Genomic DNA, 26,259 nt, shown 5'->3' with positions numbered 1-26,259 from the left:
TATGGCCACTTAGGCAATAGAGGCTTACCTTGTCAAGGCCAGCCTTATCTCCTTTCGTTTGGGGGGGGGGGGGGGGGTTGTGTAGGAAGGTGGATATCTGACTATGGTTACCCCCAACTTTTTGCCTAGTGTCTTGCTGGTTTTTCGACTTAGTTGGCCTGAGATCCTGCCATTCAGGGTCTCAGGCTGTCTGCTCTCTCTTTAAAATGGACTCCATGTACCCTAGGTACATTCCCAATTGGTAAGGATCACCTTATTGGACCCTGTACAGTGTACCCTAGGTACCCAGGGCATAGGTGTACCCTAGGCCTCCCAGGGGCTGCAGCATGTATTATGCCACCCCTGGTCTGGCCTTCCACTCAGACACAACTGGCTGATCACTCAGCTGGGGCAAGGTCGTGTAATCACCCCTTGCTTAGATATAGTATGCCTATATCTACCCTTATATATAGACACATGTGTACCTATCAGTCACTCCTATGGCAGGCCTTAACAATCCTGGAGGCAGAGTGCTTGGTAACATGTGAGATGGTGCTCTAGCATGAGCTGAGCCTGTCTGCAGCTTTCGGAACCATGTCCTTATAGCTGTTCTATGATATAGCCTACCATATACTCTTAAAGTGCCTTATAATCTTAAACGGTTATGGTAACTATGGTTTGGCTTTATCAAAACATGTCGTGTAAGGTGTCTAACACTTTGGAATAATACCCCCATACCATTTCTGGTGATGAGGATATTATTCCCCCCTTCTAGAGGGAGAGACATGTTAAAATCCTACTTTACTGTTTAACTCTAACCAAAGCCTCAGCATCACAAAATGGATGCTGCTGCCACGACACAAGTCTGACCTCCTGCAGCTGGGAGTGATCCCAGCCAGGGAGGCCTGGACAATAGGTTTCCTGCTTGGGGAGGTGCTAGCACCTCCCCAGACAGCCTTTAGTGTATTGGGGCAGGGTGGGCTGAAAGGAATGAGACATGCCTGGGGCACACAAGGTGTTCCTTGCATAGTCCAGTTCAAACCGGCGTTGGGGCACTCCAGCCCCAGCTCTGGCGCGAAACTGGACAAAGGGAAGTGGGTGTAACCACCCCCTCCCAGGTCCCACCCATAAGGCGTGACCTAGCAGGTATCCCAGCCCCCCAGATTAGTATAAGAGTGGGAGTTGGGCCTCAAGACTCTAGATTATCCTGAACCTGCAAACTTGAACAGAAACTCTGGACCTTCGACATTCGACGAAAGAAGAAGACTGAAGAATCTCCCTTGTGGCCAAGGAGTGGCTACCCTGTGCAAACAGGCACCATCAAGAGACTACCCTTTGCTTTGCCCACGTTCTACGAGGAACCGACTGCAGAGCCCGACCAGAGCCTTGACTTCCAGACTTCTCCGACCCTGATCCACATCCACAGCAGAGCTGAGATCCGTGGAGGCGACGAGCGACGTGGGACCGGCTACCTGGGAAAAGTGGCTAGTAACTTCAAGCGCAGCTTCTGAGGCACCCTCGAAGTTGTGCACCGGGGATTGAGAAGCTCCAACCCCAAGCATCATCTGCACCGAAGATCAGCCCCCCACACTCCACGAGTCCTGCGTGGGGCCCTTCTGCATTTTCCTGCTTGCCGCGTCTGTCCGGTTGCTTGCCCGCTGGCTAGTGGCCTTTGTGACGACGCACCCTGAAATCTTCTGCGCTGGTTTGGCTCCTCCAGACTGGCTCCCGCTTCTCTGCAAAAAAGAAGCACCCCAGACCTTCCTGGTCTGCACCAGAAGCAAGTCCTCCGTTCTTCGTGGGTTCCGCTTGCCAAGGCTTGGTGAGTCCTAGTCCAACTTCGACGCCGCCGACAGCAAGAGCCTTCGTGGGACAGCTCGCCTCCTGGTCCTGGTCGTCCTCGACGCTTCCTGGTCCTCCTGGCTGCAGCGACAAGCTTCACCTTCACCTGCAATCTTCACGACATCGCCTGGTTCCTTCCTGGTTCCACGTGGTCACTGGCTAGTGACCTTGACTCTGTCCCTTCTGCTTGCAGGTCTCCTCTCTTCTTGATCCCAGCCTTGGGATCCACCGGACACTCTTCACTGACTGCCTGTCAGCATCTTTCTTCAGGCATCCATAGGAGTCGACGACGAAAACCGACGCATCTTCACCCCTATGCACCCGCAGCCTGTGGGCTAGGTAACTTGGGTACTCCGGTGCTCATCAGGATAGTGACTATCCTAGTGTCTAGTTTTCCAGTCTCAACTTCCTAGCTGCTCCGGAAGTGTCCTAAATCTATCGTTTTCTAAACTGTACTATTGCTAGTGACTTTTACGCATTACGCGTGAGTGTTTCCACTCTGCACACGAATCCCGTGGGCCTCCCACTTCCTAACTAACGCTAGTGTAGTGTAGCCCCAGCGATTCCCTAGGCCTAGGCCTATTCTATTTCCGTGACAGTGGTCCTTATACCACTTACTTAGTATATGGTTTGCGTGGCCCCTAGGGCCTAACTGTATTACTTACCTGTGTGACTTAATGTATGCTTAAATAAAACTGTGTTGTACTTACCTCGAATCTCATAAAGAGTGCTGAGGGTTTGACTAGAATAAATACACTTTATTTTATATATATATCTGTTGTGGTGTCCTTTCATTTGGTATTCAAGGGATTATATATGGTATCACAGCTGGCTTCACATGCCATTCAGAGTTTAGCCTAAGACTGCTCTTGTCCATGCTACCACTAGGATAGCTGGTCTATAAGGTTGACTTTACAACCAATCACCATAAGGGTATTTGGACTGATATAAGGTGTACACTAGAACTAGTGACATCATACATCAGGCCAACTTCTCACACTACCCGCGTCCAAAAGGGTATTATGTTTGGGCAGTCCCAGAGGAAATGATAGAATGTTCCCTCCCCCTCACGTCCCCGCACACATAATGGAGACAGGCTCCTGCCCCACGCAAAAAGATGGGTCCGCGGGTAGTATACCCGGTGCAGGATTTTTAGCTGTACAAGGCGGAACCTAATCCGAATAGCAACTTCTCGGGGGCTTTGTCAGGCATCTTGCCAATAGTCATCTTCAAGGTGACCGATGTCTCCTTCCCATCGCTCCCGCCGTGACACCAAGGGGTCAGGCATGTTGTTTATTAGTTTGCGGTAAATAGTGGATGTTGGCCTACCGAGGATGGGGTCAAGAAGAAGCCTGTCCTCCATGGGGGGAGTGTTCTGGAATGGAAGTGTCAGAGCTCACATGGGAACACAAGGCATGCAGAAGGCGAAGGTAGTGAAAATGCTGGGAGTCATGCAATTGGTATTCTCGCTGAAGGTATTCAAAGGATCTAGGGGCGTCTCTTTTCCACACTTCACCCAGGTATTCTATACCAATTAACTTCCAGCCCCTGAAACCCAAGAGCCCCTTAACTTCAGCCAAGTGATCCCCCACCCACAGAGGGGTCCTGCCTGTCAATTTGTCAGTCCACCCCAGAAATTTGTTCACTTCCCACCAGCAGTGGAGTACCACCCCCGTGTGCTGCGTGTTGGAGTTTTCAAAGTGGCTCTCGCTTGGAGATACATTCTGCCTTGAGTGCTATTCAGGATGCCTGTATGCCTCTCCGCCAATACCACTCCTGCCCCGAGTTCCCAAGACGATGAGGACAGACCTGGCCCAAGTCATCCTATGGACTACCGATTGGGCATGGAGAGCATGGTATCCCGAACTCCTGAGCATAATCATCGGTCCACCGATCAGCCTGCCCATCTGGAGTATCTCCTGTCGCAGAAACTGGGCAGGGTCCTGCATCCATACCAGTCTCTATCTTTATTTATGGAGATTGAGCGGCGACAGTAGAGGGTTTTTGAGCTTCCTCCCAAGATCTTTGATGTCCTCTTGGCAGGCAGGCAGCCATCCCTCCTGTAAGATTGCATACCACTGACGTTGGGATAGGTTTGTGGCTTGGTGTTCCTCACGCGATGAGAACCCCATTTCTGCACCGCTATCAGAAGTATTGCTGTTTGTTTTATCTTCAGTCCATCAAGGCCTTGCCTGGGAATCTGTTATGGGTTACCTGTCAACCATTCTAGCTTTTCTCCATTTGACAAATGACCCTCTCAGCTCAAGACAATTGTTCTGACTCATTTTCTGAAAGCATTGCAACACTTGATCCCGCCTACCCCCTTTGTGATGCACCAGTGGGATCTCATTCTGGTTCTCACATTTCTCATATGTTACCTTTTTGAGCCTCTGCACAGGTATTGTCTGTGGCTCTTGATTATCGAAACAGTCTTTCTAGTGGCCAATACATTGGCCAGGAAGGTCAGTGATCTTCGAGCTCTGGTGGTTTACCCTCCATACACCAGCTTTTTCCTTGACAAACCGGTCTTAGGAAGGGTGCCTTTTTTCTGCCAAAGATTGTCACTCCTTTTCATGTTGGTTATCACTCTGCCTACATTTTTCGCTCCACTCCATCCTTCAAAGGTGGAGGAGAGACTCCATTGCCTGGACCCAAGGAGAGCTCTTTTTTTCTACACTGATTGTACCACAGACAATTGGGTGGATGATCAGATCTTCATTGGGTTTAGTGTAGGGAAAAAGGGAAAGGCTGTGCAGATGTGAACAATCTCCAGACGGGTTGTACTCTGCATCTGAAAGAAACATGTTAGTTAGATTCCTCACCTTAGAATATCCCCAGGCATCAGACTGGATCCGGAAGATTTTTCGTCAGCAATACCCCTTGCGCGTCGCTAGGCGTCGTCTGCGGCTCCGCGTCCGTCATTGGCGTCGTGCGCCATAATGACGTCGTCGGAGTACTTAGACGCCGCCCTCGCGCGCTGACGTCAGTTCTTCTTTTTTCCGCGCCAGTAAGCGCCGATCCGGGAGAGCTACCCCTTTTAGTCTTTTTTGACTAAATATTTTGATCCCTTTTGATCTTTGTCAATCGACATCTGGTGCCGGTAGGATGCCTGGGTTCAAGGCTTGTGACGATTGCCACCGACTGATGTCGGTGACCGATCACCACCGCCGGTGCCTCTACTGTTTGGGCCTCGACCACGATGCGGACTCGTGCTCCGACTGCCAGGCCCTGACCTCGAAAGCTAGGTGGGAGCGGTCCCGTAAGCTTCTCGAGCACCGACACTCGGCTCCGCGCCCTTCTCGATCCCGGTCCAGGAGGAGGTCCAAGGATCGGTCGCGGAGCCGCGACAGACGTCATCGCTCGTCTGGCTCGAAGTCTTCGGGTAAGTCCAAGCGATCTAAGAAGTCCAAGAGGCGATACCGCTCTTCGGACTCCCCTCGCCGGTCGCGCGACTCGGCTGAGGGTCAGGGTGGTTCCACCCCCGCGGCTCCGCAGGAGCCGCAGGCGCCGCGCACGTCCCCATACCCGCCGGTCCCTGGGACTGACGCGACGCCGGCGGAGATCGCTGCCTTCCTCTCGGCCATGAGGAAACGGCCTCCGCCGTCGACGCCCGCCGGCGCGCCTTCGGGCCCCGCGGACTCGACTGGGCGACCTTGCGCGCCGGCGGCTCTGGCCCCGGCGCCGTTGGAGGCTCCGGCCCCGACGCCGCAGGTCCCCGAGGGGCTCATGCCTGGGCCCCCGTCGACGCCGGTCGACCTCGTAACGCCTCCTCTGCCGGCGCCGACTCCGGTTTCACCCCCGACGCCGACTCCGGTCGACGTCGTTCCCCGGTTCAGCCCCTGTCCGGACCCGACGCCGATGCGGCGCCCACCGACGCCGCATCAGACGCCGCTCGAGACTCACTATGTCTATCGTCCGGCTCCGATCATTCCACCTGTTTACCAGGAATCGGATGACGGGGGCGACTGGGAGGGGTCCGATGACCCTATGGCCGTTCAGGCTCAACTGTCACAGGACTGGGCAGATGAACTGGGGGAGGCCAGTGGTCTGGATACCTCACCGGACACTGGATTCATCTCTCCTCCGACTGTGGCTTCGGAGGAGGGTGCAGCTTTTTCTGTGGTGCTGCGCAAGGCGGCCGAAGCCCTTGGGCTTGAGCTGCCTGCCGTGGCTGTGAGGACTAACATCCTCACTGAGGTGCTTCAGTCAGCAGCAAGCTCCACTGAGCCTCTGCTGCCATTCAATGAGGCCCTCACTGACGTTCTGCAGGGCACCTGGTCCAAGCCCTCCACAGTCCCTCCTGTGGATAGAAACGTCGCCAGGCGCCACCGCCCTGCTCCGGGCGACCCCAGTTTTCTGTCGCAACATCCCACCCCCAAGAGCCTGGTTATCCAGGCCTCTACCTCCCAAACCTCCTTCCCGTCCGCTCCTCTGGACCGGGATTCCAAGAGACTGGAACAGTTTGGCAAAAAGCTGTTCTCCTCCCTTTAGTTTAGGCCTGCGGTCTTTAAACACCGCCTGTCTCTTGGACCGTTTCTCCCACTCTCTGTGGGATACAATGGAGGACGTGCTGCCCCTGTGCCCGGAGGGGGCCCGGACACGACTTTCCCAGGCTCTGGCCGATGGGAGGGATGCAGCGCGCCATGCAATCCGGTGTGGACTTGACACCACGGACTCGCTGGGTAGGGCGATTTCCACCACGGTGGCGCTTCGGCGTCACGCCTGGCTGCGGTCCACGTCCTTTTCGGGGGATGTCCAGAGCACTCTCATGGACATGCCCTTTGATGGCGCTCGCCTTTTTGGTGAGAAAGCGGACAGTGCGCTGGCTCGCTTTAAGGACTCCCGGGCTACGGCCACGTCCTTGGGCCTTTCGGCCCCGCGGCCGCAAGCTTCTGCTTTTCGCCCCTTTCGTGGCCAAGGAAGGGGCGCCTCCTCACGTCCGCAGAGCCACCGGCCGCAGACCCAACCTACACGCGGTCGCGGACGTGGTTTCCGCCGAGGCGGTTCTGGAGGACGACGCGGTCAGTCCACATCCACCCCGGCAGCATCCGCCTCAAAACCTTCCTAGTCCGAGCTTTCAGGCCCATTCATCGCCAGTGGGAGGCAGAGTTCGCCATCACCTGCTCCACTGGCGTACCATCCCTTCGGACAGGTGGGTGCTGCAAATCGTCCGAAGGAGCTACTCCCTCCCCTTCGAGACGACCCCTCCAGCCATGCCACCGCAGCACCACCGTATCTCGGAGGATCATTTGAATCTTCTGCGAGAGGAAGTTTCGGCCCTCTTGGCCAAAGAGGCCGTCGAGCGCGTTCCGAGCCCAGAAGTAGGTCGTGGTTGTTATTCCCACTACTTTCTGGTTCCCAAGAAGGGCAAAGGGGGCCTACGCCCTATCTTGGACCTCAGGAACGTCAATGCCTTCCTCCGGAAGGAACGGTTCATAATGTTGACTTTGGCTCAGGTTCTAGCTGCCCTCGACCCTGGAGACTGGATGGTAGCGTTGGACTTGCAGGACGCATATTTCCACATCCCCGTCCTGCCGGCCCACCGGCGTTACCTGCGGTTCACGGTGGGCCAGGAGCATTTTCAGTTCACCGTGCTCCCCTTCGGCCTCACCAGTGCCCCTCGGGTGTTCACGAAAGTGATGGCGGTGGTCGCATCTCATCTGCGCAGATCAGGGGTTCCAGTCTTCCCCTATCTCGACGACTGGTTGTTGAAGGCGGGCTCGCCCCAGGCAGTCGTCTCCCACCTCCAGACTACGGCGGATCTCCTGCATTTGCTGGGGTTTTCCATCAACGTGCCGAAGTCACACCTGAGTCCCTCTCAGAAGCTCCTTTTCATCGGAGCGGTTCTCGATTCGGCGCAGTTCCGGGTCTAGCCGCCGGAACAGCGGGTCCGGGATATTCAGGCCCTGACTCCCATCTTTCGGCCTCTATCCTGGGTTTCGGTCAGGCTAGTGTTGCGGCTTCTGGGGCTGATGGCCTCCTGCATCCTACTAGTGCATCATGCCAGGCGGCGCATGCGGGCTCTGCAGTGGGACCTAAAGTTTCAGTGGGCCCAGCATCACGGCAACCTGTCCGACCATGTCTTGATTTTGGAGGGCACTGCACAGCAGTTGCAGTGGTGGCTCACGGACCGCGATTGGGTCACGGGCAAGAGCCTCTCCCTTCTCCAACCAGAGCATGTCGTAGTGACTGATGCGTCCCTCCTGGGATGGGGTGGCCATATGGGAGAGGCGGAGATCAGAGGCCTCTGGTCTCCGGCGGAGTCTCGCCTCCACATCAACCTATTGGAGTTGAGAGCGATCCGACTTGCACTGAAAGCCTGCCTTCCCTCTGTCAGGGGAAGTGTCGTGCAGGTGTTCACGGACAACACCACCGCCATGTGGTATTGCAACAAACAAGGCGGGGTGGGGTCGTTGACCCTTTGTCAGGAGGCTCTGCGCCTCTGGACGTGGCTGGAACACCAGGGCGTCACCCTAGTGGTTCAACATCTGGCGGGCTCTCTGAACGCCAGAGCAGACGAACTCAGCCGCCGGTGCATGATGGATCACGAATGGCGTCTGAACTCCGAAGTGGCGCAAGGTCTCTTTCAGCAGTGGGGAGAGCCTTGGTTAGATCTATTCGCCACCGAAGAGAACGCGCAATGTCAGCAGTTCTGCGCGTTGGAATTTCCAAGGCGGCACTCGCTCGGAGACGCTTTTCGTCACGAGTGGAGTTGCGGTCTGTTGTACGCCTTTCCGCCTATACCACTTCTGCCCAGAGTGCTGAAGAAGATCAGGCACGACCGGGCCCAAGTCATCTTGGTGGCTCCGGATTGGGCACGAAGGTACTGGTATCCCGAGCTACTCAGTATGTTGACCGATCCTCCGATACGTCTGCCCCTTCGGGAGGATCTTCTGTCGCAGCAGCAGGGGACGGTCCTCCACCCGAACCTGTCCAGCCTCCACCTCCATGCGTGGAGATTGAGCGGCGGCAGTTGATGCCATTTGACTTGCCTCCTGAAGTCTGTGATATCATTCTGGCAGCCAGGAGTCCCTCCACAAAGACAGTATACGCCTGCCGGTGGAACAAATTTGTGGCATGGTGCACAGCAAAGGCTGTGGATCCCCTCTCCGCCCCTCTTTCTGAGGTTCTCCTTTTTCTTCTTTCTTTGGCCCGGCAGGGCTCTGCCGTGGGCACCTTGAAAGGTTATCTTGCTGCCCTCTCTGCCTTCTTACGGCTTCCTGATCAGCCTTCTCTTTTCAAGTCCCCTGTGGTTCAACGCTTTCTTAAAGGCATTACTCATACGTTCCCTCCTGTTCCTTTCGTAATGCCTCAGTGGGACTTGAATCTTGTTCTCACATTTCTGATGTGCGCTCGCTTTGAGCCTCTTCACAATTGTCCTCTTCGTCTTCTGACGCTTAAGACTGCTTTCCTGGTAGCCATCACCTCGGCTAGACGGGTGAGTGAGCTCCAGGCTCTATCGTCTAAGCCTCCTTTTCTATCTGTTCATCCATACAAGGTTGTCCTTCGGCCTCGTCCTTCCTTTCTACCGAAAGTGGTGACTCCCTTTCATCTTGGGCAGTCTGTCACCTTGCCCACCTTCTTTCCGCCTCCGCATCCTTCCAAAGAGGAAGAGAGGCTCCACCGGCTGGACCCAAAACGTGCGCTCTCTTTTTATTTGGACCGCACAAAACAGTTCCAGGTGGACGACCAACTTTTCGTTGGATACGTGGATGCTAAGAAGGGAAGAGCTGTGCACAAACGGACCATCTCCCGGTGGGTCGTTTTGTGCATCAAAATCTGTTACTCCTTGGCGAAAAAGGACCCTCCTGTTGGGCTGCGCGCCCATTCAACTAAGGCTACAGCGGCTACTACTGCTTTGGGACGGGGAGTCCCTTTGCAGGACATCTGTCAGGCGGCTACGTGGGCTTCGCTGCACACGTTTGCCAGGCATTATTGCCTAGACAGCCAAGTCCGAGGGATGGCTTCTTTGGCCTTTCTGTCCTCCAGGACTTTCTGGTGTGATCTTGGTTCGCAGACCCACCACCGGGGTTGGTATTGCTTGGGTATCTATTCTAAGGTGAGGAATCTAACTAACGTGTTTCTTTCAGATGAACAAGTTACTTACCTTCGGTAACGATGTATCTGTAAGAAACATTAGTTAGTTAGATTCCTCACCGACCCACCCATCCTCCCCGTTCTGCGAACTGACATCTAGGGTTAAGGTAGTCCTTTTCAGGCTCCTAGACTTTTTTGGCACCAGTGTCGGTCTCTTGCATGGCTCTGCGTTCCTGGCGCGGAAAGCTATGTACAAGAACTGACGTCAGCGCGCGAGGGAGGCGTCTAAGTACTCCGACGTCATTACGGCGCACAACGCCAACGACGGACGCGGAGCCGCAGACGACGCCTAGCGACGCGCAAGGGGTATTGCTGACGAAAAATCTTCCGGATCCAGTCTGACGCCTGGGGATATTCTAAGGTGAGGAATCTAACTAACTAATGTTTCTTACAGATACATCGTTACCGAAGGTAAGTAACTTGTTCGTTAGGATCTGCAACACATTTGCTATGAAGCAGCCTCTTGAGGGTTTGAGGGCCCATTCCACCAGAGCCAAGGCCACTACTACTGCGTTATCATGCACGGTATAAGTGTTCGACAACTGCCAGGCCTCTACATGGGCATTACTCCACATGTTCACAAATCACTACTGCTTGGACAATTAGGTCTGTCGAGATGGGCATTTTGCCAGTTCCGTCCTCCAGGGTTTTCTGGTGTGAACCAGTTCAGAGACCCACCTCTGGGTATCTATTCTAAGGTGAAGAATCTGTGGTTAGGTGTCTCTGTCAGAAGAACAAGTTGCTTACCTTTGGTTATACTTTTTCTGGTAGAGTCTCTATCTAACCATAGATGGCACTTACATGGGCACAACAACATCACTTCTGACATGGATGACTCCAGGGGCACAAAGCTACTGCTCAACATTTTTTGGATCCAGTCTGATGCCTGGAGAATTTTGTAAGGTGAGGAAACTGCAGTTAGAGTCTGTACCAGAAAAAGCGTTACCAGAGGTAGGTAACTTGTTCATCTAAAGACACCATTCTTGCCCTTTATTTTTAGAATGAACATGTACAATCAACTAGAATCAGGAATTTGACTGCTGGTTTTAAGAAAACAGGCTGCCCCACATCCTCAGAATTCAGTGCAGAAACAGCCTTGGCTAAGTTTTCCGAACTGTTTAGTGAAAAACCTAACTCTTGGTTTGTGTTAGTTCATATTTTTTCTTTAACATGTTTTCTGGAGAAGCACCTGTATTGCGTCAAACTATGTTTTTTTCTATTCGGTCTTTACATAAAACATCTTTTAGGAACATTTATGTCTAGGAGTCTCTGCCCTGCAAAAAATGTTTCCCTTCATCTATCTTTAAATCCTCTATAAATCTTTTTATGGAGCTTAATATCATGCTGGTTTCAGAGTTGGGCATGCAGTCTTCTCCATGAGTGTTTTTCTCTGTTTTAAAGGTGTATTTTTTTAGGTGGCTGCATATGTTATGCAGGGAGATTTTTCCCGCCTTTCCTCAGTAGCACCTGTAGTCCCTCAGACATTTAGGTTAAGCCACTGTTGATTCTCACGGCCACCATTAAGGCCATGACATTAAAGGTACTCTGATGTTGAGGGTACCTTGTGGTTCAAGATTTATTGTTCCACTAGAATGCATTTGGCAGGTATACCTCAGGTGTGCAAATAGAAATAGTGTTTCAATCTTTATGTAGCATCAACCTCAAGTTGGCCTTCTGCGGTGAAATTGCTTTGACCAAAGTGAAACCCACTTTCTGAAAATATTATCTCCAAAGCTGTCAAACGAGGTGTCCACTTTCATGCTGAAAGAGCCACTGTCCAGACTACATGGTCAAGTGAGAGCCTTATCCTATTCACAATGGGCCATATGTAGGTAAAACGTGTTTTGCGATTCTCTAATTGCAATTTTTAGGGAATCGCAATTAGAGAATTGCAAAACGGAATGTAGGTAGGATTAGCAAATAATTTTGCGAATCCTACATATTCCTTAATTGCGAATTGCAAATTGCAAATCGCAATTAAGGAATACCTCCCCATTCATTCCTATGGGCTTAGAGGCCCATAGGAATGAATGGGAAGACATTCTCAATTTGTGATTCTCAATTAGAGAATCGCAAATTGAGAATGCAATTTCAAGTGGGCCAGGGTGTCAAAAGGACACCCTGTTGCACCCCTGAAATGAGCATGGGTGCACATGTGGCACACATACATGCCCTAAGGACATGTGTGTGCACCACATGCCACTTTGAGAAATGCAAAACTATGCATTTGTGAAAGAAATCGCAAATTACCACCAACCTATAGTTGGTGGTAATTTGCGATTCCTTAAGGCCAAATTGCACTTTTTTGGTGCTTCTTACATTGCATTTAAGGAATCGCAAAATTTGTGATTCCTTAAATGCAATTGCAAAATAAGGAATCGCAAATTTAGCGATTCCTTATTTTGCACCCAGATTTGCCTTCCTACATACCACTTAGCAAAATTGCGATTGCAAACGCCGAAATTCGGCGAATTTCGGCGTCTGCGATCGCAATTTTGCTTTCTACATATGGCCCTATGTTCCTTCGGGATACCATTGGCACCTCTTCTCCTTAGAAACTTAGAAATTGTGAATGCACATCCTTCTATGGTCGTACAGTTGTAACTCAGTCATTCCATTACACTGATGTTAGTTCTATTGTTTCTCAACAGGGAGAGCCTAAACATTTAGGTCATCGTAGGTGTTGAGCTAGAGATTAAGATGAACCAGCTTCATAACTTCTGTAACAATACCTCACGGGGCTTTCCAAGACACCGTTTTTATAGCACAGGTCACTCTTTCTACAGAAAAAAGACGGATTCACAGGGGAAGCTATCCTGACACTTCATTGACATATCCATTCTCACCATACTCAAGAGTTATGAGGCTCTTTAATTGATGATGCCAATGTACATTTGTTTAGTAACCTTTTTTGTTTTCTGCTAATTGAAGACTTTAGACGTTCTTTGTGCTCTGGGTGTTCTCATTGTTCCGCCTGAATTATATGACTGCTGTTGAATAAATAATGTGATTTTCATGTCATAATTTGCCTGTGTTTGCTCTAAGCACATCTATTCTGAAGCGCCATTCATCTGAGACTAATAAATTAACAATACTAAAGGCACAAAGTTCATCTTAGTCCTTCTTTTTTTTTAACAACATATTATATTTGGTATTTTTACCGGTACAGTCTGCCCTGAGGCCCAATTACTTTACGCATTACAACAGCATAGCCGGTACAAGAGAAGAAATTGAACCATAACAAATTACTTCGGCACATGTAATACACCCCACTCCAGCCCATGTAAAGTCAATCAAATGTCCAGTGGAATCATGGCTGTTGACCTTGGAAGATACAAAACCTGTATGCATAAGTGATTTCTACTATGGAGGATCCTGAGGAAGGCATCTGGGGCAGATCAATACCTCTGTATATGGCCCAACACAACCAAATCTTGTGATGCTGCTGGGGGCAACCCCCTGTGCCTTGTACACTGCCACTTCCATCCCTATGCATCTATCCATGGTGCGTTTCCACTCCCCAACCCCACTTCCCCCACACCCCGGACAGTGGCAAAGTCCCCTTCCAATGTTGAGCAATTCCTCGCTTAGCTAGAATTACTCTGAGAAAAAGAAGGTGGTGCTTATATCTGTTACCACCGATTCCCTCCATGCTGTGTAATAAAAATAGTTTGGGGTCTAGGGCTAGCTGCCACGATAACTTGTTCTAGGCAGGACACCACTTTTTGCCAGAAGGGCAGAAGTGCCTCGCAGCTCCACCCCGTGTGTACAAAAGTTGCCTCTTCGTCCATGCAACGGAGACAATTGGGGGACGGGATCACCCCCATTCGCCACAGCCAGGACCTAGTGTAGTATACCCTGTGTAGATGCTTAAATTGAATGAGGCGATACCGGGTTGCAATAGCAGCTCCACAAGACCTTACCAGAGCTTCTGTTCAATCGTTGGCAGTGAGATCTGGGATATCACCCTCCCAGGTCTCCCGCAATGTATCTAATGTGGTGCGGTTATGGGTGATTAGCGTTTGGTAAACCTGCCGAATCTTGTGGAAGCCTAGGTCTCCAATCAGTAAACGTCCCTCCAGTGGCTGGAAGTCTGGTAGGTTCGTCAGGGAGTGTATATACAGCATCAGTGCATGCCTGAGTTGGAGGTATCTGTAGGATTGACTACCGTTGAGCTGGAATTCTGTTTGTAATTGTTGGAAGGACTTGAGTACAGCCCCGCGGATTACATCACCAAGTGTTGAGATCCCAATGTTGTCCCAACCCCTGAACCCGGGCAGTTTGGCAACCTGGTGTAGGTAAGTGCCATGCCAGAGTGAAGTTGTTTGCGTCAGTTGCCCTCGCCAGCCTATCCTTCTTAACTGAATCCTGCCATAATCGTATGACTACATTACACGCTGGTGGCAGGTGATCCAGATTTGACCGGGAGTATAGGAGGTTGAGCAAGGTTTGAGGGTGCATTGCTCGTCTTTCGATCGTGAAACCCGGATCTGTCGGCACGCTGTACCACCACTCGTTAATGTTGAGCAGGTGAGAGGCTGTGTAGGAGGCCGAAGAGTCACCCGAACTGCACCTCCTCCCCACAGGAACTTATTCAGGAGAGTACCACGAAGGAGAATGTCCTGTGGGAAGTTTTGAAGTCGGTATAGTTTTCGCAGGAGGGAGACCATCATAAAAATGGCCGATCTCCCATAGAAGGATAAGGGCATAGGTGACCATGCTTTGATCTGCCTAAGTTGTGGCACGATCGGGGTTATTGCGACCATGAGACTGTAGAGCGCAAGGAAATAAATACCCCTAGGTAACGGAACCCCTATGTAGCGTGTGCGAGTTGCAACAACCATGTGCCCCTCCCCTGATCCCCACAGACCGGAAATAACACGGACTTTGCCGAATTAGTTTTAAGCCCAATGGTTTCTCCGAATACTCGCAGGATTTGCAGGATACGTGGGCCAGAAAAACAGTGGACTGTGATAGAGAACAGGACGTCGTCCGCATACAATGGGATTCTATCTGATGTTTATGCAGACCAGTCGTATCCCCGAACCTGGGGATCTCTCCTTACCTATGTCGCCAGGGGCTCAATCGCTAAAGCAAAGAGTAAGTGGGAGAGTGGACACCCTTGTCTCGTGCCCCAGTGGATGGGGATTTGTTCCGAGTGCGTCCCAGACACCCGCACTGAGGCCGAAAGACCCGTATATAGCAGGCGGACATATGAAAGGAAACGTGGGCCGAAGTAGAGTGTTTGCAAGAGGAGAAATAAATACTCCCAGCTAGGGGAGTCGAAGGCCTTATCAATGTCTGCAAGTAGGAGGGCCGCAGGGCGGCCAAGATCTGTAGCTTTAGCAAAAATAATTTTGACCATCATACATGAAAGCCTGTACCTGTTCTGGCCATTGAAGGAACAGAAGTGTACTTCTGCCGCCTCTTGCCGGAAAAAAGGAGAAAAGATTAGTCTCCAGTGATCTGATAAAACCACACTATGCGGCCGATACTGAATAGTAGGCCTCGTGGGCTCCTGGGTAGCCGACGCCGCCCTCTCGCTACCATACAGGAAGTTCAGACAAAAAGGCTCATCACGTTTGAAGAGTCTCAAATACGGAATGATGGACTTTGCAACAATGCCATGGAACTTGTTCCTCTGAAAACAGAAATTCAAAATGAAAGACTAATTTCAATTCGACCTAACACTGATGTCTACATAAACATGCCTCAACAAGAGCCATTTACAAGTTTAACAACACCTGCTGAGCTACCAAAAATAGGTCGAACTGTATCTGGCTATTTCATAGACTGATACCTTTTCTTGGATTCAAGTGAATCTGAAACAACGCCAGCCCCGAAATCTCGTCAACAACAAATCAAAGACTTCTACATTTTCCTCAAACAGACTTACCTGGTGTCACTTTGGATAGAATGTTGGGTAACCACTGGGATACCTTTCTTTCTTTTCTGGATAGGCTTAGTAACGGTCTTTTGCTTACTTGTTAATGGAACTTACCTTCGCCAAAGCTCTGCAGCATCAAAAGTAAACTTGGTCCTGAAACAACATGTCTCATCACATTGTGAACAAAGAGACTTGTCATCAGTGAACATTACAGCAGTTCCTATACCTTATGGTATAGTATGGGACAAGGTTAATTATGATATATTTGGTCCGACCGAACTTTTAAAAATTCCACATTTATTTAAAATTTCCTTAAATGATATCATTACCTCCAGTACATTTTCCGATGATTGGGATTTTGAAATTGTAAACAATATGTTGTCTGATTTAGGACAATCCGCCACATTTTCTAGCAATGAAATTTTAGAAGACACATCAGACATTAACACCATGTATTGTTATCAACATTATGGTCATCATTTTTTACACAAATCCAGTACCGGTAGGAATGTTTTCACATATCACCAATGGGAACATTGCCCTACACCACCAAAAAGTGATTCAAAAACATTTGCACAGACATTTTCATATTTTTCAAGGTTTAACATTTCAGACCTGACATCGCTCTATTATAAGGTTTCATCTACATCCACACAGAAAAATATGGTGACTAACACCAAACAGATATACTCTGCGTCCTTTCTTTCCCAACTGTCTGAACAGGTTTTTGACTTATGGAAGGACACTATAGACTTAAAATCAGTCTGGGGTTCTAGAGAGTGGCAAGTATAGGGAACAGAAGCACCATTTAGTGCATGCCTCATTAGTCAGCATATTTCTAAATGACACTGTGCAACAGACTTCTGTCTTGGGATAGCCAAGAACAAGGATTTGAACACACCTCGGATTCCAACACCGTCACATAGCGAGGAAAATTTTACATCAGAAAAAGGGGCAACAATAGATGACATTTTACAATCCAATAGTTCAGACCCCAATGAGAAGGGATGGTTGGTTTGGCCCACAGACAGAAACCGATCTCAGGGAAGATTCAGGGGTGCCACCGAAGGGTTCAGTACTCATACGCCCACGCTATGTACACAGATAAAAACATCCAAGGGTGGTGACATCATGCAGTGTTGGTAAATTATGCTTCGATTGGCTAAAGACCTCTACACTACCACAGGTGAAACAGTACTTATCCTTACTTACAGAGGATGCAGACCTATGAGATTTTTTATTAGGTCCCAGAAAGCTACGTCAAAAACGTTTCTTATATGCTGTCTATAATGAAATTTGGAAAATCTCCCAACAAGAAGCAGCGGAGAGACTACGAGAAATAGACAGGATTAACTTAGAAAAGGTGTTAGCCGTAATTGACAATGGTATGACTACGTTAACTTCCGGGATTTATTCACTGGGCAACATTGTATCTTCAGCTATTAATGTACTAAAACAAGATTTGTCCATACTACAGCCCAGGCAATTACGTTCTATTATGCTATTGAGCTGGACGCTGCAATCATTGCTAGCAGGTTATATGCCTTGTCGTTTTATCAACAGTACATCCTTGATTTCTGTAAACAATCTAATGGAAAAACAGATGAAAATGGCACAGAGGGGAGCAAAATATACAATGCTGCGTATTGAAAAACTGGACAGTTAATCCATGGCCATATAACTTTACTGGTCACAACTTTCCAGTTTCAGTATTGCCTAGAACAACAGGCAGGCAGATATGAAAAAATGGGTAGGGAATTCATCAAGGAATCTTGGGAATTACCGTATAGCTTTTGATGCAGGAGTGGGGATCTAGAAATGTTTCTGAGCGGTACAAACTGAGAACTCTTTAAGTGGATCTCTCATATGCTAGGATATCCTGCTGCACGGGTCCTGCAATGGTTCAGTAGCAAACCTATCCTGCCACTTGAGGGGTACCACGGCAGCCGGGATGACCCAAGTTTTCAGGCTAATTTCAAATGGGAGTTACTTGATGCTGAAGGATCAAGGTTGTTGAGGGATGATTCCGGGCATCGCTTATCTAGTCACCGTGTTAGCTTGCATCTCTTCCGCTGCTTAGCTTTCATTGCTTGGCTCAGTTTTTGAACTGTTCCCCTTGTGGGGATTTAGTCCCAATGAGCCCGTCGGATATCCCTTACTGTTGAATGATAAGATTTGTTACCTTTTTCTAGGCATCTATGGGTTAGCCTCTCTCACCTTGGCCTGCTTCTGGGTGTAGTTACGGTCTTGTTTTTCTCTCTGTCTCTCTCTATCACCATTTTATGGTTACTCAGCCCATACTACGTATGAATCTCAGCTTCAGCGAGGTGATGGCTTTTTCTATCCTTGATATATTTATATGCATGGAAAAGTGTGTGTGTGCACGTGTCTGTGTGTGTGTGTGTGTGCGTACATGTGTGTGTGTGTGTGTGGTGTGTGTGTACGTGTGTGTATGTGTGTGTGTGTATGTGTGTGTGTGTACGTGTGTGTGTGTGTGTGTGTGTGTGTGTGTGTGTGTGTGTGTGTGTGTGTGCGTGTGTGTACGTGTGTACTTCCAGTAGGTAGTTAGGGTTGGGACCATGTTTCTATAGGAAATGCCCTTTTTAACTTGCCTAGATCAGTGGTGCTGTTTGACGAATCTTCATTAAATTTTCCCAAAAAAGTGGCCTCATGAATCTTGTTCCTGAATCGAAACTTTTGGGGTGATCTGTTAAGCGGGGCCAAAAAAAAGGGGTAGGTAAAAAAAAAGTGTGTTTCCTATGTCAATTCCCATAAGAGCTTTAAACACGACTATAGCCCAAATGGCTGAACGGAATTACACCACATTTTGCAGAAAGCTAGCTTTTAGTCGGCAGATTGTGCTCTTTGTTATTTGGTGTACATCCGTTCAGAAGTCATTTGAAATTTAAGGGGACAAAATAAGGATATCTTTGGCCGCAGCTAATTCGCAAATAATAACTAGCTCGTGCAGGGAAATGCAGAGCTCTGACTGGCTGCCTCAACCAGAAAGTGTTGGCAGCCATCTTGGGACTCTGCTTGAGCCGAGTCCCCTCCAAAAAGTTTTTTAAAAAGAAAAGGGGATAGGGTCGGAATACACTGCTTGTTTTTTATTAACCCCCCTCAGGTGAGCCAGGTTAATCTTAAAAGTAGGTTATCATGTATTTAGCCCCCTCCTCCATTGGTATATGTCCGGGCCCTGGGGCATGGGGTCCCCTTGGCCTCCCTCCCCATTTGTTTATAGCAGTGCCCCGGGGAGGTGTCCCCGGTGCTGAAACCAGCCTGGGGGGCCACACAGACCCCTCCTCAAATAAAAAAATATAAAATAAAAGGCCAGGGGATGTGCTTCCCTGGGCCGAGATCAGCCCAGGGTGGGGGGCTGCGTTGTCCCCCTCCCCCACTCTTGTGGCCGGGCACCAGGGAATAGGGTCCCTGGGGCTGAAATCGCCCTAGGGAATAGGGGCCACACAGTGGGCCTCCCCCATTTGTTTCTGGACAGATAAAAATAGCCCTGGGAGGGGGGCCGCGCAGTCCCCCTTCCTCATTAAATTATGGCCAGGCCCCAGGGGACGGGGGGCGTGCAGCACCCATTCACAGACCAAATGTGGCCTGGCCACTCACACCCACACGCTCGGACACTCATGCACCCACTCAGAGACTCAGGCACTCACAGACCCAGTGAGACACTTATGCAGGTACACCCAGACCCCCTCAGACACTCATGCACCCAGTCACACTCCCTCTGAGATATTCGCACACCCACTGAAACACTCATCCACTCACTTGCACATTTACTCTCAAAGGTCATAAGTTCCAGTTAGAAAATAAAATTGAAAACCATTGAAATTCACTGAAAATACCAAAGGTTACAGGGACGTTATAGTTAGGAAATGGAATTTAAAAAAAACTAGAAATTCACTGGAAAAAAACAAAGGTTACCGTCTCATCTTTACTTAGTCACTATGTATGCACTAGCTCTTCTTTCCACCTCTATGGTTTCCACGCATTGAATAAATCCATCTTTGTCGTTCTGTCTCTGGGACTTTATCAACACAAGCGTTGCCCTTGTCAATTCTTGTTGTTCTAGTCTTCTTGATTTTTTTGACGGTTGCATTAATCCATGCTCCTCCACCGTGGATCTATTCTAAGGTTCTTTTCTCAAGGTCTCTCAGGACAGGTTTGCCTCTAATGCATTCGCTATTGCCTCTGGCCCTCTGAGCTGCAGCTGCCCATGGGTTTGGTTCTTGGGCCCATTTTCTCTGTTTTGCTGAATATGTTTGACTGACATCATGGTTTTCCTAGTCAAGGACCTATAGCTTAGTGGCATTGGGTATTGCCTTTGGGTTCCCAAGTCACAGCCAACCATGGGTCAGATCCCACCTTGGGAGCGATCTAGTATTGTATTTATATTCAATATTGTCTACGGACACATTTCTGTTCCTTTGTCATGGGTAACTCTATTGCCATGCTTTTCACCATCTTTATGACTTTTTAGTTGCCTGTGGTTCTTGCCACAGTTCTTAGGGTTAAGTGTATGCTCTTGCTCACCTAACTCCCTAAGAGCGTCTGGTCTGGTCTGTCTTATTATAGACCGGATAACTCTAATCAGGGAGTTTTTGCACGAACAGTTTGCAGACCCTCCTCCGGGAATGGTATTGCTTGGGTATCTATTCTAAGGTAAGGAATCTGCGGCTTCTCTCTATTAGATAAACATGTTACTTACCTTCGGTAACACCTTATCTGGTAGAGATGTAGTCTAGCCGCAAATTCCTAACTGGTCCACCCATTCTCTCCATCCTGCGAACTGTTTCCATCTTACCTAAAAGATCCCTTTCTTGGTATGCTCATACTGTGCATTTCACCTTCGTAATTGTTAATTCAAAGAGATATTTATCTTTTATGACACAGTGCTTCCATAGCCAGTTTTTATGATGAATGTGTGTTTTTGGCACGGTAAATAGTGACAGACCAAACTGACGTCAGAACATCGGGGAGGGGTTTATATGGACTCTGGTGACGTTGCATACATGGACGACGTCGGTACTGAGTTGCGCAACGCCCTCTACCGACGCACAGGGGTACTGCTGGAAAAACGTCCATATCCAGTCCGGCTCGAGGGGAGAATTCTAAGGTAAGGAATCTGCGGCTAGACTATATCTCAACCAGGAGTTTCTTCTGTCAAGCTGACAAGTGGGGCATATTGGTTTGAGCATGCAATACTGAACATAACGGGTGGGCAGGCGTGCACCGATTCTGCCATCAGAGCTTGAGTTTTTAGCTGCAGTTGATAAATCAATGGGACTACATTCATTTGATTTAGCAGGAATTCCATGACCCACTGTATATCTTGGTGATGGATTTCCACATTAGACCTGCTTTTTTGTTTATTACCTTTGAAGAAGTGAGCTGCTTTTGGTTTAGAGCCTATGGCCTCAGTCTGTTTTTTCCCTTTGTTTAATATATCCTCTACTTCCTCTATCAGGTTATCAATAGCATCTAAAGTGAAGTTTTCTACGGCATGTCTTTTTGCAGATTTTCCCTCAGACCCAGTGCCTGCAGCATTATCCAAAGCCTTTGTTTTGCCCATTATAATGTTAGTAAACACAGACTCTGGTAGTCACTGTTACAGCTAGGTAGATCACCTCCAGAATGCCTCCAAGCAGATAAAGCTTCATGGGGTGGCCCTGCCCTGCCTCTTCCTGTTGCTGACAGGCGCAGGACAGGTCCGCCCTTGTCCCAGGCTTCTCTGGGGCGTGGTCTGCACAGCAGGAGTTGCATTGGCACTTTATAGCGCTGCAGGGGGTGATACCCAGTCATTTCACCCCCAGGCTGTATAGTCAAAATCTCCTAAATATGGAATACACACCTGAGAATTTTGCTGTACTACAAAATCACAGTATTGTTCTCAGGGAATCCATACTGAATTGTGTGTATTTTAAGATTCTTAATGATTGTTTTAGGACCCCTATGAAATTGAGATGAATTGGGAATGCTTGATCATGACAAGTGTTGGAAAAACAACTCTGAATCAGTTTCCCCTATATTCTGTGGGGCTCATCTTTGCTACAGGATTACTGGCCTAAATTGTCAGATGTTTGTGGCGTAATATTCCCCAAATCTGTACACCCAGCCATAGTACATGATGTAAATGATATAACTGGTTTGAATGTACATAGACCTAGATGGTTAGTGGTATCTTTGGCTGCTACAAAGCTATGCATTCTAGGGAAATGGTAGCGGGATACCATACCCATGAGTAAAGAGTGCTTAATTGAACTCCAAAGAATTGCATCCTGTGATGTTAATATATATATATATATATATATATATATATATATATATATATATATATATATATATCTACTGGCGGTCGCCAGTAGATAGTTATAGTTAGGACCGTGTTTCCATAGGAAATCCGCAACATTCTATTTGGAATAACTTTGACGCCCGTTGACGAATCCTCGCGAATTTTTCAAAATAGGTGGGGCGCTACGCTCCGCTCCTACCCTGAAAGTCTCGGGGGGATTCGTCAAGCGGGGGCTAAGAAAAAAGGGGGGTCCCAAAACGCGTTTTCCCCATGCTTTTTCCCATAGGACCTTTAGTCCGAGCTACAGCCCGAACGGCTGAACAGAATTACTTGAAATTGGGCAGAGAGGTAGTCCTCAGGTCAGGGATGTGCCTTTTGCAGGTCTGGTGTAAATCTGTTCAGTAGGTCCTGAGAAAATAGCATTTAAATCAATATATATATCTGTAAGCGCGCTCCGTGCGCTTACGGTAAGCTTACCGTACGCGTACGGTGCCGTTCGCGAGCTCAATTCTGATTGGTGGTTACATGACTGTAAACATTCGAATCGGTCGAAATCAGAAAGTGTCGGCCGCCATTTTCTGTCTCTCGCTCTGAAAAACAAAGGTGGATAACGTGAAAAGGGGGCAACGAAGAGAGTTGCAGACCCCCTAGCGTTTGTCAGGGGGTCCACGAAGGACCAAAAAGTCCGAAAAATAAATGTAATAATTTTTAACAAAAATCGCGGAGTGCGCGTACGGTAAGCTTACCGTACGCGTGCGGTAAAAAAAAATAAAAAGAATTAAGAATCACATTTAATATATAAATGTAAGGACCCCCAAGGGAGAAAAAAACAATTGATATTTTGTAAAAAATGGCGAGGCGTGCACGGCACGAAATGCGCAACGTGGGCGCTCGGTGCGCGAAGAGCACCGAGCGCCCAGCACGGTGAAAAACCAGAAAAAAAAATTAAAAATAAATACATAACTTACAACCGTACAAATTCACTGAAAAAAACATAGGTTTCCCACACGTTATAGTTAGGAATTAGCATTTAAAAAAACCTTGCAAATTCACTTAAAAAACCATAGGTTTCACACAAGTTATAGTTAGCTGTACATTTCACTCGTAAAAAACCAATGAAATTCCACGTTATAGTTAGATCAGGTAACTATAACTTGCGCGACCGCAATCCACAATGTGTCATTTCAGATGTCATCATTGATGTCATGAGTGATGTCACTGACCATGTCATGAGTGATGTAATATGTGACGTCATCAGCAGTTTATTGTGGGCGCGCAAGTTATAGTTACCTGATCTAACTATAACGTGGAATTTCATTGGTTTTTTACGAGTGAAATGTACAGCTAACTATAACTTGTGTGAAACCTATGGTTTTTTAAGTGAATTTGCAAGGTTTTTTAAATGCTAATTCCTAACTATAACGTGTGTGAAACCTATGGTTTTTTCAGTGAATATATATATATATATAATGAATGATGATCTATACACATAGATTTGTATTCTGCCCTTGATAATGATTATTTGACTTCAAGTGGTAAACACAGGAGTAGTACATGAAACTGTAAGATAGCATACCGTCACAAAATGAGCAGTCCTTTAAAGGACAAACAACCACAAAACGGTGAGAATCAGCTGCGCTAATGGGACCAATGTGCATGACGTAATACAGTGTCACCTTACCTATCTAGATTTTTCACCCTTTAAACCTTTCCTTATTCCGTTTCTAACCCCCTCTCACCCACCTCCCTCTTCTTTATTTTTTATCAATAATTGACAGTGAGTTTCCTGATAAGCAGACCTGAAAGCTGTGTGTTTGGACTTCATTGCATGTAACTGTAACAGTCATAAAGTCCATTACGATAATAGTTAGCACTTCTTTTGTTAGCAGAATTGTCCTAAAAAAGTTACGTTTGTTCTCACATTCAGTATAGAGAAACTATGCCAATGACAGGTGTATTAACGAATAACTATACTGATAGAGCATGCTTCAGTTATAGTGCTAATAAGTTTCATGTAGTTTTTGGAAGTTAGTTGGGAACGATATCTGGAAATTTTAGTCTGAAACAGCTCTTAAAACTTATTACTGGTGTTGAGTTACTTCATCTGGGGGTGCTCTTAAAACCCAGTTGGGTTTGTGTAGTTTTCCAAAGTATTTGAAATCCATCCATTAAATTCTCCAAGCATTCAAACTATTAAATCAAAAAGTGAGTTCATGTAAGGGGTGGTTCGTTATTAGGAGAAGATTTGCAATGGACGCGTTTCACTTGGGTGTCATTTTTTAAGTAAATGTATATATTTTTTTTAATGGGTTGAGTAAGGTTTTTGCTGATTTCAATATTTAAGATCTAGTTTCAGTATGGATGCTATGAAGTTAGTACTTGTGCCTCTTGTGATACTGAAAAGGTGGTGGACTATGCTGTAGCAGAGGAAATGTGACTACTAAGTTCATTTTTATCAGTCGTAAATAGTATGTCTAAATTGTAATGAAATGCTGTTTGCATAAAGCGCTTGACCTGAGAGTGGATGCTCCATTAAAAATAGCCCAAGAGAGTTGGTGCCAGCAGGACATTGGGTCGGAAGTGTCTCCCTATAACACTGGCATGGCTCCTCCTGCTAGGCAGCTAGAGATACAGCATAGAATAGATGACCGCGTCCTGTAGAATATTGCAGATGAAGCATTAGTAATCACAGTGACTTCTGGATATTGAAGAAGAATCAGTTGATTTTGGCTTGTTCAGCAACGAATGATCTGTTCCTGTGTCCTAAAAGGAGATCTAAGATAGTGGTGTTCTTTTTAGCCTGACTGTGGTGGCCCAGCTCAGCACCAGATGTGCCCAGAACCAGAGGGGCATAGGAGCACTGGTGGAGCATCAAAGCAGATCAGAAGCTGTAAAGAGGCTGCTGGGTAGGAAACCTCATGATTTGGCCACTACAGTTAGGAACTTATACCTGATGCAGGTATTGCTAAATGGTTTCCATTTGAAGATGGGCAGAGATTCGCTCTGCTACAGTAGGCGACCGGGAAAGGAGAAAAAATCCCACTATCTTTTGAAGTACGTCCTACTCAAAAGTCCCCCATCACTACCACTACTTTTCTGTAACAAGTGTGTGAAAGATTCTAGGAACCCTTGAAATAAATTAAATGTCACATCTACGAGAAAAACAAATGTCAGCCCTCATCCAGAGAGTATGAAATAATCTTTCTGATATGTAGTAGTTGAAATGCAGTAGCTGTTGGGGCGACAAAAGTGGATAGGCAAACACAAGTTGATATTGGAAGAGAGATGTTAGCCTCTGTAAACAAAGGAATGAAAGGGGATAAATTAAGTTTCAGAAACGTTCAACATATGGCATCACTTAATGTAGATCCATTTTGGTGCCCTTGGACATATACTGGCCCTTAGATAGATTGCAAGTTTAGACTTTAAAAAGCCTAATATCGTATCATTTTGGTTTAACATATGCTCTCATTTCTGTAAATGTAATGGAAGCAATAAAGATGAAGTTGCCTAATCTGTGGCATAACATTTAAAAAAATGAGTAAAATTGAAGGGTTAAACAGTATGTTTTGTGATTGGGAACTGCCAAGCATGGGCACAATAAAACTCATGAGTCATGCAATCAAATTCAGCAATAGGTGGAAGTAGAAATACATGTACATATACAAGAAAAACTAAAACAGGATGTCATTTTTGTGTGAGAAAAAAAGATATGATTTTGAAGAAAAAAATACTATGTGCAAATGTGTTCAGTGTGTTAAAATATTTTCCTAAATATTGTTTGCTAAAATATATTTGACCAAAAACTTGTCTTTTTGTGTAATCTGTTATTTTGGCCAAAATATATTTCCATAAATTTCACCCTCCCTTAATATATTTTAACTTAATCTAACTTTGTGTACTACCTTTTATCTTGTGTTTTTTAACATATACACACACAGATTGGTTCTCTTACATAGGGATACAGAGCCAATAGCTAAGAATTCTATTTAATGTTTTTTATCATTGTCTTTATTTTGCTGTTCTGAATTGCTTTTTTATTTTCTATTAATTTTACCATTTTAAGAAATACCATTACAGATTTAAAATTCTTACCATAATCCCAAAATGCTCTTTACTTTTGCTTAATGAATGTGACTTTGAAACTCTG

General features: G+C 47.3%; 1 protein-coding gene across 1 annotated transcript in view; it reads left to right on the top strand.

The window, feature by feature from the left end:
• The window catches only part of WASHC4 (WASH complex subunit 4), a 987,939-nt gene that overhangs the window by 618,568 nt on the left and 343,112 nt on the right, over positions 1-26,259 (top strand). The gene's annotated exons all lie outside the window — the stretch shown is intronic.

The sequence above is a fragment of the Triturus cristatus genome, chromosome 4_1, assembly GCF_964204655.1.
Source record: "Triturus cristatus chromosome 4_1, aTriCri1.1, whole genome shotgun sequence".
Classification (NCBI taxonomy): Eukaryota; Metazoa; Chordata; class Amphibia; order Caudata; family Salamandridae; genus Triturus; species Triturus cristatus.
Note: the sequence above shows the minus strand (reverse complement) of the source record. Positions and strands in the feature narration are given on the sequence as shown.